Source organism: Equus caballus, chromosome 27 (genome assembly GCF_041296265.1).
Source record: "Equus caballus isolate H_3958 breed thoroughbred chromosome 27, TB-T2T, whole genome shotgun sequence".
NCBI classification, from domain to species: domain Eukaryota; kingdom Metazoa; phylum Chordata; class Mammalia; order Perissodactyla; family Equidae; genus Equus; species Equus caballus.
The window spans coordinates 14,905,527-14,918,367 of record NC_091710.1 but is presented as its reverse complement, the minus strand read 5'-3'; positions in this window follow the sequence as shown (position 1 = coordinate 14,918,367).

The following is a 12,841-nucleotide window of genomic DNA, read 5'->3' as shown; positions in this document are numbered from 1 at the left end:
ATACTCACAGAATTGTGCAACGTCACCACAATCGATTTTGGAAGCTTTCCATCACTGCTCCAGAAGAAACACTCTACTCGTTAGGAGACAGTCCCGTTTCCCCTAAACCCTCAGGCCTAGGCAGACAGAAATTCATATTCTGTTTCTATGGATTGGCCTATTTTGAACATTCCCTATAAATGGACTCATATGATGCGTGACCTTTTGAGTCTGGCTTCTTTCACTCAGCATGACGGCTTCAGGGTCCACCGTGTTGCCACATGTGTGAGCCCTCCATTTCTTTTCGATGCTGAATGGCATTCCATCGTGTAGCTGCAGCACAGTCTGTTTATTCCTCAGCTGATGGACATTTGGGTTATGTCTACTTTTTGGCTATTATGTATTTGTCTGCTATGAGCATTCACGTACAAGGTTTTGTGTGGACACCTGCTTTCGTTTCTTTTGGGTCTGTACCCAGGAGTGGAATTGCTGGGTCACATGGTAACTCTTGGTGTCACTGTTTGAATACCTGCAAGGAATTTTCCCGAAGCAACTGCACCATCGAGTGCAGACCTGCAGGACGCTCAGGTATGTCAGGTCTGTGGCCTGGTTGCAAGGACATGTGGCCAGCAGGGGGCACCGTGGGGCTATCTCAGAGGTGAGCCTGCCTGGCCCTGCCACCTGGGAAAGTCTCACAGGCCAGAGGGAAGTGAGCAGTGAGTTCACTGAGCTGTGCTGTGATGAGACTGCAGCGGTCAGGACCTCCGGGACCCAGGGCCATGAAGGGCCAGGCTCTCTCACCACCTGGGGCCTGGGAGGGTGCAATTCTCTTCCTCCTCCTCTTCCTCCAGGCAACAGAGACTTTGCCTAGAGCTGAGGGGTGCTGCAGCGGGTCAGGGACCTGCACACATTTGAATGTAGGAACTCCTCCCCTGTTGGGTCTTGTAGATAATGAAAGAGATATGGGGGACCCCAGTGTCCCTGAAGGGGTCTTGGGAGGGGAGCTCTTGAGCACCTGCATGGTGCGTTGGGCCCATTTCCCCATCTGCCTCCTCACTTTGCACAGGTGCGGGGGGCCTCTCCTGAGTGGAAGACTCTGGGGAGCTTCAGCTCACCTCTGCTTCCCCCTCACTCACTCAGCTCACTGTTCTCCCTGTGTCTCCCGCTATTGATTCTGGGTCCAGATGGGACTGACTCAGCCACCCTCAGGGACCAAGTCCCTGGGACAGACAGGCACACTCACCTGCACGGGAAACAGCAACAGTGTTGGCCAACAGGGGGCAGCATGGCTGCAGCAGCTCCCGTGCCTTGTCCCCAGACTCCTGAGCCACAGGAGTAACAGCTGGCTGTCAGGGGTCTCTGAGAGATTCTCTGGCTCCAGGTCAGACAGTGTGACCTCCTAGATGTCACTGCAATGGCCCAATCCTTCATTCCTGAAAGGTAGGGACAATCAGTAGACCTGCCTGAATTGAGTTGTTGTCATTTTCCAGTGACATTAATCCCAGGGCATGGTAGTTGTAGGAGACACCCTAAGGGGTCTTCTGTGTTATAGACACCCTCTTCCTTACCTCCACTGTGAAATAATGGTCCAATTTCTCCTTGGTGAGGTAGTCAGGAGAAGTCACCCCATCCAGCACAGTGATTTCCTTCTTATCCTGTTGATTTAGAGGCACGAGGAGCCCACAGTGCCTAGCTGTCAGTCTTAACTTCCAGTTCAATGAGATCGGCATTGTGTCTCCTGGTGGCAGCATATATCCCTTTGGAACTAAGAGCTTTAGGCTAACAGAACATAAGATCAAGGGGACAGAGGTTAAACACTTGGCTAGTGGGTCACTAGGAGTAATAGTTATGTCATTGCTATTTCCACTCCTTGATTCCTGGAACCCTGAATGCTGGATGTGGGAGAGAGAGCATCACATATCGATTAACGATTCAGTGCATTTAAAGCCTCCTGAAAAGCCATGCCCCAGCCCTACAAGGGATCGTCCCCTCGCCAACACTGTACTGGGAATTCAAAAGGCCACTGCACCATTCTGTCAAGCCAGCTGCTTCAGGACGGACAAGTGAATGGACAAGTGAATGGACAGGTAAAAATTATAAGCCAAGTGAATTCCATGAGCATGGGCCCATTGTCTCACATCATCTGCTATGAACTGAGTTCCTTGATCAGAAGCAAGGCTATGTGGAAACCATAACTGTGGGAAAGAGATTCTGAGCTCACTAACGGTAGTTTGGGCAGAAACATTGTGTTCAGGGAAGCCAAGTCCATATTCACAGTGAGTGTCTGTTCGGGTAGAACAGCACACTACCTCTTCCATGTTGGATGCAGTCCAGTGTCATCACTGTGACCCCAGGCAGCTGACTGATGGCTGTGGCGATGCTTGCTGTGCGAGTCACTCAGTGTGGGTCTCCGCTGTCAGCAGAGTGGGCGCCCAGCAGTGGCCGGAGCCAAATCAGTCTCTGTGAGTGGAAGTCCATGATGCTGAGCCCATGCAAAATGTCCATCCCTGGCACCGCATCCATCCCTGCCACCAGGACTCCTTTGCTCATAGCTCATTGGGTGATGCCAGGGCTGCTGGGGAAGAGGCTGATTGGTATCCACAAACAGGCCATCCATTTGATTAAAATCCTCCTGTGCCGAGGTCACCCTTTGGGGAGCATTCACATTTGAAACAAATCTCTGCGCATTTTTTGCCCATTCAGAGAGACCTGTCTACATTTTCTTGGTCAGCAGTTTTCCAACGGTATTGCTTCCAGGGACCTGACCATCAGGCCAAGCAGTTGGCCACAGCCCATGTGTCAGTGCATGATCCCACCCGTGGATCACGTTTCTTATTCCAAGCAAAGTGAGCAGCCAGTAGCGCTGCTGGAAGTCCTGCTCACTGGAAAGATTTCCCCTCATCACTGACCTTCATGGATGCCCCAGAAAGGGGCACAGGGCTGCTGTTGTGCACCTTTGGGTGGGACCTGCGTATCACAGATTGCTCTGGAAATCTGGCCCGAGGCTTCTCCTGCTCCCCAAGCTGATCACAGGGAACTCCTCACAAGGCTGTTTCCACAGGGGTTAGAGAGGCTGCCTCCACCGGCAAAGAAGATTCATCAGAATTTAGAGTTGTTGTTTTAAAGATTGGCGCCTGAGCTAACATCTGTTGCCAATATTGTCTTTTTTTTTTCTCCTTCTCACCAAAGTGCCCCCAGTCCATTGTTGTACATTCTAGTTGTGAGTGCCTCTGGTTGTGCTATGTAGGATGCTGCCTCAGCATTGCCTGATGAGCGGCACCATGTACATGCCCAGGATCTGAACCCACAAAACCCTGGGCTGCTGAAGCGGTGGGCAAGAACTTAACCACTAGGCTAGGGGCCTGCCCCTGGGGGTCTTTGTGTTGAAGGATCCGCAGGCTGGGGGGTTGCTGGGATGAGTGAGAGAGGTGCGTGGATGTCTCTAGGATGACTCATGTACACAGCTGGGGATGTGGACAGTCGATTAGAGCACAGATAAAAGAGCAGCTCCGGCACAGTGTCTCTATCCATGCTTCACCCTGTGTGGGAGAGGGGAGAGGCATTTTTGTCTTTTTTGTTGACTCATTTATGTTTTCATTCAAAATTACTTTTGGACTGGCTACTACTAAGTCTCAGCACTCTCCCGGGTTTAAGTGCCACAGCAGTGAAACAACACTGTTAAGGCCACAGGCATCCTTTGGCTTTTAGTCTGACTCAGCGGTAGAGAAGTTGAGCAGATGTTTTCTGTGACTCAGTCAGTTGGACACAGTCAGTACTTACAGGAATAGAGTGTAGAGGACTGAGGTCAAGAAGCAAGTGCTTGGCTAGAAATATATGTATGTAATCGACTGAAGTTTATTAAAGCCATTGTAACTACACTTGTGGATCTGGTCACTGGGAGAAACAATTTTGTTAATGTTCATAAAGCATGTAGGATAATATCTAACACATGGCAGTGCCACAGAAGGATCTGTAGAGTAGGAAGAAATGATGCATGGGCTGCGAGTAGAGGATTTAGACAAGAAATCTGGGGACATCTGTGCCACCTTCCTCACCCATTTGCTTGCAGGTTCAGCCCCTCTGCACTTCCCCGGAGGTCCAGCCCTGTCCTAATGCACAGCCCGCATCGTGTGTGGGAGACCCATTCACTCTGCTGTCCACCCTCAGGGCTGTGGGTTCCTGGCTGCTTCCTGGGGGGACTGATGTCCCTGATCATCTTCCCCAGGGTGGACGAGCAACAGGAGAAGCAGGTCTCTCTCCTAAATAATAAAGGTTCTTCTGGAAGAATTCCTTGTGTGTAGTTATTAATGGACCCCTGCCCCACTGAGGGTAAAGGTGGGGACAAGTAAAGAAGGTTATGGAGACTGGCCTGCCGTGGCTGGAAGTGACCTGTGATGAGGGAGAGAGGAACTGGTCACCTCAGGCCCCCCACAGAGAGGGTGTGGAGGAGGGTTAATGCCCTCTGCCCTCTGCCCTCTGCTCACTGGCGGCAGGACACGGTCTCTCTGAGGGGTCAGTCACCCATGGCCCCAACACATAATTAACTAATGGTGGAAGGGGCAGAGGAGTGACTTTATACGAAGAGGCCATATTTTTGAAGTAAGGAAAAGATGCGGTGACACCTGCAGCACAGCAAGGAGCCCCCTGGGGACGAGAAGCCCTGGCCCCTGTGTGGGGATGGGTAGGGTGCGAGGCAGGGCTGAGTCCAGAGTCTCTCTCTCTCCTTGCTCAGCCCTGGGGTATCCATCCCAGTCACAGGTGAATCTGGGCTCTGAGACAGCAGGGGGCGCTGTGGGCCTGTCCGGAGGGTCTGTGGGGTGATCTCAGCTGGGAACCCAGAGCCTGGAGCCCTGCCTTGTGCATCTGCTCTGTGCTCACTGGGGCCCAGCAGCTGGGAGCTCCCAGGGCCCTAGGAGAGGCTCCCCAGCCCCACCCATACTCAACTTCCACCAAATGTGGGCCCAGGCACTCCAGGGGAGGGGGGTGGTTTGCATGAAGGGGCCCTCTCTGCTCTCCTGAGGGGAGAGATAAGAGGACTCTGCAGTTCCCTCACTCCTGAGGCTCCGAAGCAGAGCCTGGGTGTCTCCACCGCGGCCTGGACCCCTCTCCTCCTCGCCCTCCTCACTCACTGCTCAGGTGACTGGCTTTGGAAAGCAGGAGAAGTGATTATGGGGGACAATTTGGCTGCTCTTTAACCATAATTTTGTGCACATGCTGCGGGCAATAACCCCAGTCTCAACTCTCCGTGTCTCTACCTCCTCTGTTCCAGGGTCCTGGGCGCAGTCTGGGTGACACAGGAAGCCTCAGTGTCTGGGTCTGTGGGACAGAAAGTCACCCTCTCCTGCGCTGGAAATAGCAACAACGTTGGAATATTTGATGTGGGCTGGTACCAAATTTCTCACGGTGCCCCCAAAACTGTGATGCTCAGAAGTTCTCGTCCCTCAGGGACCCCAGCTCGGTTCTCTGGCTCCAAGTCCGGCAACACGGCCTAGCTGACCATCTCTGGGCTCTAGGCTGAGGATGAGGCTGATTATTACTGTTCAGCATGGGACGATAGCATCAGCAATAACACAGTGCTCTGGACCCATGGGGAACCGAGACCAAAACATGCCCCATTCCCTGTGATCACCTCCACACTGCCTCTTACAAACAGGGTTGACTGTGGCCCATCCTAGAGTGTCAACATCTGAGGGTCTGACTCTGAACACAGACCAACTTTAAAGAGTCAGTGGCAGAAGCTCCCTCTCACATTGTTTATAATTTTATTGAGATGTAGTCTGCACGTCATAAAGCTCCCCAGTGTAATGTCTACAGTAGTGCTCAGCATATTTACAGGGCTGTGTAACTGTCACTGTAATCTACTTATAGATCATCTCCATCCTCCCTCAGAGAACGTCCCCACCCATTTGACATCACTCTTCCTGACTCTCTGCTCAACCTTAGGGAACCGCCCATCCACTGTCTGTCTTCATACATTCCCCTATTCTGGACATTTCATGTAGCTGGAACCAGGAAAATACGTGGCCCTTTGTGACCACCTTATTTCACTTATTTCATTTGCATAAGAGTTTTGATGTCCATCTATGCTGTGGCATGGCAAAGTAGTCCATTTTTAATTGCCAAATAATACTCCATTGTGTGAGCAAACCACCATTTGTTTATGCATTCACCTGTTGATGGGCATTTGAGTTGTTTGTCATCTTTCACTAGTATGCATGATGCTGCTAGCAACGTTCAGGTACAAGTCCTGTTTGCTTTGGTTTTGATGAATATGTGTCTTCATTTGCCGGAGAGGCACCCAGGAGCGGGATTGCTGAGATGTATGGTGCTTTACGTTACAGTGCTGAGGAGCTGTCAGATCTTTCCAATATGGCCCACTGGTTTACATTTCCACCAACACCATCTGCATGTTCTGATTCCCACACATCTTCCCCAACGATTGTTATAGTCTCTCATTGTTATCATAGCCCTTCTAGTCTGGGGGGAGTGATACCTCAGTGCATTTTGACGGGTATTTCCCTTATGCCCCATGGTGTTGAGCCTCTTTTCATGTGCTGTGTTGTTTTTCAAAAGTGATGAGCAGCAGAGGCTCTGAGGCCCTTCCACAGATCACTGACACTAAGAAACTTTAGATTCAGCTGTTGCCAAAATCACACACTCAGCCTGTTCAGCTCAACTCAGCAGAAAATCTTTCTTCAGGAACAACATTCCTCTCAGAGGCAACCGGCAGCATGAGGCCACCTTCCCACGTGAGGACCATAAGATCGGGATGTCCTGTGGAATCTGCCTGTGACAGACACTGAAGCCTCAGGGCTCACACTCTTCCAGGACCGTCTATAGAGTCTCATTTCTGCACATGTCTCACACTCAGTCACCTCTTCAGTAAAGCCCCAGGCCCAGCGTGTGTCTTCTGACACCTCAGCAGAGGCCGCTCTGCTGGGAACCAGGCTCGGATGGAGCTTGAGTGCAGCCCCTTCTGCCTGCACACACAGCGCCGTCTTCATTAACCACAAGGACCGCAGAGACCGCAGGCGACCATCTGACACAGAATGCACACGGACACTCTGGGAAAAGATAAAAATTCCAACGGGGGGATCAAACACGACCTGAATAAATGTAAAAATAGACGTTGCTGAGAATGATTAATATCAAAAATATGAAATGTATGCTTATTTAATGTATAAATATAATAATTATGTGTAGTATCAGTCAGAATATTCAGGAAACATGACATTTTTTCTAATATTTATGTGGGAAAAGTTAAGTCCAAGAATAGCCTAGAGCATTTTGTGAACAAATGAAAAGGAATTGGGATATAAATGATTAGATATCGAGATCTATTTGAACACACAGATAATTTAAAGAGTATGCGGTGGTTGCAGAAATGAAACAGAACAACCAACCACACAGAAATCAATGGAACTCAATTACCTGCCGAGGAGGAGGCCTGTGCGCACGCACAGCGGGCTCACGATGGGCTGTCCAAGTGCCACGCAGCAGTCACATCGTGAGCTCAGTTCTCAAACAGATCCACGCATCTTCAGGAAACACAGATGTCTTAATAAAAAAAGTGAGATTCAGAATAAGATCTCTGGAAACTACCATTTATGTAATTTTAAAAACACAAATAGTTGCAACCATGTTGGAATAACTGAAAAATGATTTAACTGCCCATTGCAAACAACTGGAAAAACCGATACATGTATAAAGGTTCTTTCAAACATTAGACAGCAGGCAGAACAAGATTATTATTTTTGTGAGGAAAAAAATGGCACAAGTTGTATCATCAGCCCATCTTTTTTGTGTGATGCACAGCCTGGCCCCTGGAGCAGAGAGGGGAGCTGAGGCAGCGCACAGGCTCTCACCGAGTGGAGCAGACGGAGACCTGAGCTCAGGGATCCGAGGCTCTTGGGAGCTGCGGGGATGAGTTCTGGAGAGGAGCGCCCTTCACAGAAAACATCTAGAAATCAGCATGGGGTTCCTCTCATCTTAGCTGAACCCTAAAATCCATGTGCATAGTGTGAAACTACACAAGGTCTGTCCACAGGGTGACCAGGAGCTGGTGGATGAGCAGTGTCCACGACTCACACAGGCTGCGAATTGTACACATTTCAAGCAGCCAGCTGTGGTCCTTGTTCATCACTTTGGGGCACTTAGTCGAGTTCACAGAAAAATACAGCAGAGGGGCTAAATGATTCTGAGACTATGCTGTTGTGGAAGAGCACTTACAGTCTACAGCAAGCCTCGGAAGGATCAAGCTGAGGCGTCAATATGCTCACAAGTGTTTCCAGCTGCTTTATTCATGATGGCCAACACTGGGAAGCAACCAATACGCCCTTCAACAGGTGAATGGATAAAGAAACACCGGTGCGGCTATACAGTGGAACGTGATTCAAGGATAAAAATACATATCATTTGGCCCCCAAAAGGCATGGAGGAAACTGACATGCATGTTTCTATGTGAAAGAAGCCAATCAGAAGTGGCTGGATCTGCGAGGGGTCCAGGATGGAGAGGGCGGGAACCCTGATCGCCTGCTCCAGTTCAGATCACAAGTCCCCTGCATCCACCAGAGGGCGCTGGTGCTCCCCAGGTCCTCAGCTTTGAGCTCTTCTCTCCCCTGCGTCTTGGAAGTGTTCCTGTGTAATCCTTGCAGAGAAGCCCTTTCCTCTCCTACACTCTCCTTTTAGTAGATGCAGGCCAGGCTAACGTTGAAGGAGGGGCACCCACAGCCTCCAGAAACGGGAAGATTCGAGTGGAGACCTCCCACCCTGAGAATACAGGTAACATACAAGAAGGGTTGGTGGGCTCAGGCCTGGTGGTGGAACTCAGGAAGCAGAGTCTGGGGGCATCTCCACCATGGCCTGGGCTCTGCTCCTCTCACCCATATAGCTCACTGCACAGGTGGCTGCCTCCAGGGAATTCTGGGAGGTCACCTGGACGTCTCCTGGCATGATGACCTCTTTCTCTTTCCTGGCAACGGAGTCTGTCCTGTCCTTACTGATCTCTGTGTTGCTCCCTCTTTGCAAGGTCTTGGGCTGAGGTTGTGCTGACTCAGACCAGCTCTGTGTTGGAGTCTCCGGGGCAGGAGGCCACCATCTCCTGCACCCACAGCAGTGGCTACATTGGGAGCAGATATGTGCACTGCTACCAGCAGTGCCCCCATCAGCGAAATCTACAAGAGTGACAAAGGACCCTCCAGGGTTCCTGATCAGTTTTCTGACTCCATAGCCAGCTCCCCTAATGCCACCTGCCTGACCGTCTCTGAGCTGCAGCCTGAGGATGATGCCGACTACTCCGGTCAGTCTGATGACAGCAGCTATAAGCGCACAGTGCTCCAGACCCGTGGGGCAGTGAGATGGAAGTTCCCCAGGGCCTCCCCATGCTGGGTCTGCCCTCAATCTGTCCCCAGCAGAGATGGTTGTTCTTTCTTGTCTCCTGCTGGAATATCCATGTTGAGATTGCATGTTTATGAATCTATTTTTTTTTCCAAAATTTCCCCCCATGTCTTGATGGATGATTTCCTACTTCCTTTGCAATCATTTCATGGAGGTGATTTGGTTCAAACAGGGTTTCTGAACCGCGGCACTACTGACAATGTGGCTGGGTCATTCCCTGTGCTGGGGCTGTTCTGCATATTGCAGGATGTTTAAAAACATTCTTTGGGGTCCGCACATCAGATAACAGCACCCTACTCTCCAAGTCATGACACACAAAAACACCTCCAGACATTCCCCAAAATGCCCTAGGGAGGGGGGCCAAATCACCCCAGTTTGGGATCCTCTGGGTTAGAAGAACATATTCTCAGCTCTTAGGAGGCCTTTGACGTTGAGACCTGTTCCCGACATTCAACTGGACAGAAGCCTGGATGTGTCACCTCTCTGTGCTTCCACTTTCCCATCTGTTATACAAAACAGGTGCACAGACTCAAATGAGGCCAGAGAACCTGTGAGCCAATCACACGGAATCTCCTCTCAACCAGAGTGTGGAGCACACATTTAGTCAGAATAGATGTGCAATTAATATTTTAAAGCTTTACACAATGCACATGAAAATGTAACAGATCCATCTTCATCTGTTCTCTTAGTGAGCGTTTTTCAAGCATGGGATACAAAGATTAATAAAAACAGACAGAGTCACATACCCTTGGAGTTTGCACTTAGTGTGGGTACGAGACAGCAGACAGAAGCAGCAGGTGGATGGTGGAGCGATTCTGAGCATAGAAGACAACCTCCAGGAGGAGAGGAACTGCCGGGAGCACGTTAGTTGTTTAAATGTCTGCTCACATTTCACTGAACTAAGAGCCCGTGAGACAATTGATTGTCACACAATACTAAATACACAGTTCAAAATCCACCATATGCTGAATGAAATTCAATATGCAACACCTTAGCCTCAAATCCGCCAGTGGAACCAGGTGGGAAAACTCATGAAAGAAGAATGACGGGTTTGAAATCTTAGTGTCCAAAAAAGACACGATTCTTGAAGTGTATGAATGGAGACCCATAGTAGACTGTCTGAGGATGGACGTGCTGGTCTGGACTTTCTTCTACTCAAATGTGTCATCCATGAACCTCACGGCTCCAAAACACAGGATGCCTTGCTCTTCCTTCACTTTCTCAGTCAGTACAAGCAAATAAGCTAACCATTCAGGAGATGACAACGCAAATACATTTATGTGAGAGTAGTCATGACGCATTGCTTTAATGGACAAGGGTTTTGGGACAGTAAAAATGCATGTGCATGATGAAGCATGGACCGATGATGCGGTACGGTGTTTGGAATTTGTTTTTATATTTAGGTATTAGGATGAGGCATAAAGAAGGGTGGGAGATTAAAGAAGTTGAGTCCTATCGATGACACTTGAGGTTGGGTGACGGGTGCAGGTCGTTCTTTGACTCATTCTCTGTAGTTTGTGTAACTTCCAAATTGTCCACAATATAGTTTTTAAATTCTCTACTCCTGTCTGATACTGTGGGTATGTCCTGCTAAGAGACACTCAGAGTTGCCAAAATGTGTGTTTTCACCATGATTTCAAGTTTAAGCCCATCTATTCCCAATAGAGAGAAGATGAGTTGGTTTTGAAGCCATGAAAGGGACAGGAATGCCCGCTTTTGAAACTATAGGCAAGTGAGGGAGGCTAGAGGTCTGAGAATAAGGAGAGGGGCTGGGAGGTGGCCCATGGAGGGGGCAGGGACCAGACCATGAAGTCACCTTAGGGAAGCTGAGGAGTTGAGTTTTATGCAAACAGAAGTGAGGAGTTACTGAAGGGTGTTAGGCAGGGGGTTGATCCGCCTGAGCTGGGTGGGAAGGGTCCCTCTGAAGGCCTCGAGGAGAAAGTGTCTGAGGGGAGCAGAGGTCCTGGTCACAGGTCATTACTAAGAGGCCCTGTGAGTCTAGACATTTGGGGACCATGGGCACAGATCCAGCAGCGCTGGTTATGGGGTACAGTGCAGAAGTGATGGTTATAGGATTTAACTGCCCATCCACTACATCGGCAAAAACTTTAAAATCTCCCATTTAGCTTGCTACCAAACTAAGATGAGTAAGGAAATATAGGTAGGAAAGTTTTCTTTAAGATATAAACAAATTGTATGAGACCTAAGGCAGAATCCTGAAAAGAAATATATGACATAGATATGCAGAAGAACACAAAGTTAAGAAATACAACTCACTTCATAGAATAAAGAAGTATGTTCCATATTCACTGGTAAAGGTGAAGCCTAACAAGGCCATGCTTTTTTCCCAGTCGCTGAATCAAATCTAATCTCTATCAAGACTTTAAATGTGTTACATGACTTTCGGCATGATTGCTCAATTGTCCTCGCTGGAATAGATCACTGATTTTATCCCTGGAAAACTCCTGTCTATGTTATTTCCCTAAACAGTCCCTACACGCTCTTCAAACCAGCGTAACTGTCCCCTCATCTGTGACACCTGACCTGATGCACATCTGGGCCACCTGGCATTTTCTAGAATGAACGCTAAATAGTTATATATGTACATACAAGCATGTCCAAACAGGACTCCTTCTGGGACTGAGAAACAGCAGTAATCATGCTACATGTGTCAGAATACCGGTATCTAGGAATCTAACCATGGGTGTGTGAACAGAGACAGGGACCTGGTGAGCTGCAGAAACCAGCTGGGCTCTCAGGGCTTTTGGGCATGGTGAGCGGTGTGCCCTGAGACCAGAAGGGGGAGCTGTGGGAGTCCTTGTGGTTCCTACATAGCTGCTTAGTGAGGACCATTCACTCAAAGGAACCTGGACCTGGTAGCTGGGCCCTGTGCTCACTGATGGGGACTCAGCAGCTGTGCCCTCTCTGGCCTGGCAGAGTCCCCTGAGCAGGGACCTTCATGTTGCCTCAGCAGGTGCTTCCTCCCAGGGCTCTCCTAAGGGGTGAAGCCTGCCTCCATCCTCCTCAGTGTGTGGTGTTAGCTGAGCTCCAGCACCAGGGCTCAGGGAGGGGCTGGGCTTGCACTGCATGGAAACCCATTTGCATGGACAGCCCCTCCTGTGGCAGAGGGTAGAGAAGAAAAGGAGGCCTGGGGCATCCTAGCCCCACTGTGGGGACCAGGGGGCTGTGTGCACCATGGCCTGGACTCCTCTCCTCCTCGTGGTCCTCTCTCACTGAACAGGTACGGACAGGACTCTGAGTAGTAGACATCCCCAATTTTCACTCTGTTCCTTCTTAGAATGCTGAGAAACTTTACCCTGGTTCCTGCCCAGCACCCATATTTGTCTGTGTCTTCAGGTTCCCTCTCCCAGCCTGTGCTGACCCAGCTGCCCTCCCTCTCTGCATCTCCAGGAACAACAGCCAGACTCACCTGCACCCTGAGCAGGGGCGTCAGTGTGGCCAGCTA